This window comes from Apium graveolens, chromosome 6 (assembly GCF_009905375.1).
Source record: "Apium graveolens cultivar Ventura chromosome 6, ASM990537v1, whole genome shotgun sequence".
Classification (NCBI taxonomy): Eukaryota; Viridiplantae; Streptophyta; class Magnoliopsida; order Apiales; family Apiaceae; genus Apium; species Apium graveolens.
The window spans coordinates 145,136,095-145,138,797 of NC_133652.1; positions in this window are offsets into that span (position 1 = coordinate 145,136,095).

Sequence of the window (2,703 nt, forward strand, 5' to 3'; positions counted from 1 at the left end):
AGGTTTGCTCAGGATCTCACCCTTGCGTTGGGAACAACTTTCAGAGCCACAAGAGTTGACATCTAGTGCCAGTTTTTGGTGAGGATTCTGTGTACCCGCCTCCTGACACTCCACCCGCGGAGGGTGAGGACCATCCTGGTTTCGAGTAGGTATGCCTTTATTTCTTACTATTACCCTCACCGAGGACAGTGAAAATTTTAAATTTGGGGTGGTATTTAAGGAATATATGTTTGTGTGAGTCTATTTAGTTTGCATATTCATGATAGTTAGTTTATATAGTTTGCATATTTGTCATGTAGTTTTTTTTATTTCTTATTTTATTTTGCATGTTAGCATGTTTCATATAGTTGCATGTGCATTTTATCATGATCCCTTAAGTTTGCTTTTCCGATTGATTTGTGATATTGATGTAAGTGTAGTGATGTCATATAGAGGAATGTTAAGTCCTAACGAGTTGATTTGCATGCTAGAAGCAAAAAAATTTCACTAAGTCTTATAGGTTGCTTGAGTGCTAGATCATGATCATGTCTTGTTGTTTGTTGAGGTTTAATCACTTGTTTATGTTTAGAATATAGGATATTCTCTTAGTGATAAAATAGCATGAATTTTTAAAAAATTAAAGAAAAACATTGGATTTCATTGCTAGTTGTTGTGGCTAAGTGTCAAATGGCTAATAACCGACTCATTTTATATGAGTAGTCTAGGGTTGAGCGAGATGGAGCGAAACACACTCGTTCAGAAATTATTGAAAAAAAATATTAAAAAAAAGAGAAAAAGAAAAAATATAGGTTATGCATAATTGATAACGAGTGGGCTCTTTAATACTCGAGTTATTAAGTTCTAGGGGACTTTGTGCCTATTGACCTAATGCTTTTATAGTCTGGGATCCACTAACCTAACGCTCGCTACATGGGTATTATTGCCTAAGTCTTTTGTGGACCTCGCTCTTTGCACGGTCAAATAAGCATATTTTTGTTTGTTTTGTGTTAGCAATAAAAGCATGAATCCTTGTATAACTCTGATAAAATTGAAGTGTTGTCAGTCATTTTGAGTTTATCGTTTATTCTATTTATAACCTTGTGATTGTCTTGATGAGTAGTGAGTCATGGTTATTGATCTAGTTGCGAAAGTATATCTATTAAGCAATTGCACACACGCATGTTTCTGGCTTGTGAGTTAATTTATGGGATTTGATTGATCTTTGTGCGTCTAATTGCATTTGTTGAGATATTGCTCATTGGTTGGTGTAGTTATTCTGAGGGGATTGTTGCATTCATGTAGTTGTATTCATGCATTTATATTTTTTGTTCTTTGAGTCTGTTTATGCTTGAGGACAAGCATCAGTTCAAGTTTGGGGGTGTGTTAAGTGGCATTTATATCCACCTAGAACGCTTCATAAAGGCTTGAATTGGTTTTTTGTACTCGAGTTGTTTGTGTTTTTGAAATGTTTTTGTAGTGTTTTGCATTTCAGGGCATAGATGAAGGAATGATGAGATTTAGCACTTTGTTGGTGCTAAATTGGTGTTAGGAAGGTGCCTCGATTATTGCTCGTTGATCACCATCAAAAACCATCTAGTAAAACAGAAGTCAGAACTTTTTCCAAAGGCTTTGGGCGCCTGCGTTGTGTTAGCGCACGGCCGCGCCGGATTGTTAGAAGTATAGCGCGGTCGCGCTGGGATAGCGCGCGGCCGCGCTAGGTCGATTTCATGGAATCATGATTTTTGTATAATTTTGATTGTTGGAGGCCCTGGATGATTTTACAACCTATATAAAGCCTAAATAAGATGTTTTAAAGTACGTGATTCGCAGGAGAAGATGTAAGAAGACCGTATAGCACAATTCAACGAAGGCGAAGATGATCTAATTTATTCCTGTGATTCGTTATTTAATTTTTAATCTTGGTTGCTAGTTTTCTTATTTGTTGAACCTTATACTCTTGTGATCGTACTCTTGTTTATCATTCAGTTTTATAAAGACCTTGTTTATTATACCATGCTTTCATCGGAACCCGCGGTGATGATGAGTTTGGTTATGAACTAATCATTATCGTGGGGTTCTAACAGATTTATTTATGGATTTCAATAGTTAATTTGTTTCGATATCTTAGTGTGTGGTGATTGCATGATATCCTAGTATTGGTTGTACTTATTCGTCTTATGAGCGTCGCGAACTTATAAGATAGCTTGTTAATCTCTATTGAAGCTACAGTGAATTTAGAGGTTTAGAACTTTCCATGCTAGCACAGGTTCACGTATTTGTTATGCATGATTCGTAGTTAATTTTAACCATCTTACTTGCCCTATATAATCACGATGGATAACTTGCGCATTAAACCTTTATGTTGTCAAATTCTATAGACATATAGTGTTAGATATATTTGTGATGTCATGTCTAATCTGATTTGTTTAGTTTCAGAACTTACTATCGAAACTTAACTGGAAATCAAAACTTACTGAAGACAGGAAGTTATCAGAACTTAAGCCATCAGGAATTACATCAGAACTTAAGTGCGGATATACTTCAGGGATGAAAAGCGACTGATTTACAGGAGAGGATCTGGATTAAACAAAAGAAGATATGCTTGGAGAGTTATACAACTAAAGGACTACAGTAGATAATCTCTGATTGATGTATTTTAGGTAACAGAACATATCATATCAATTAGGAGATATCTTATAAATGTGTAGTATATAAACACAAATT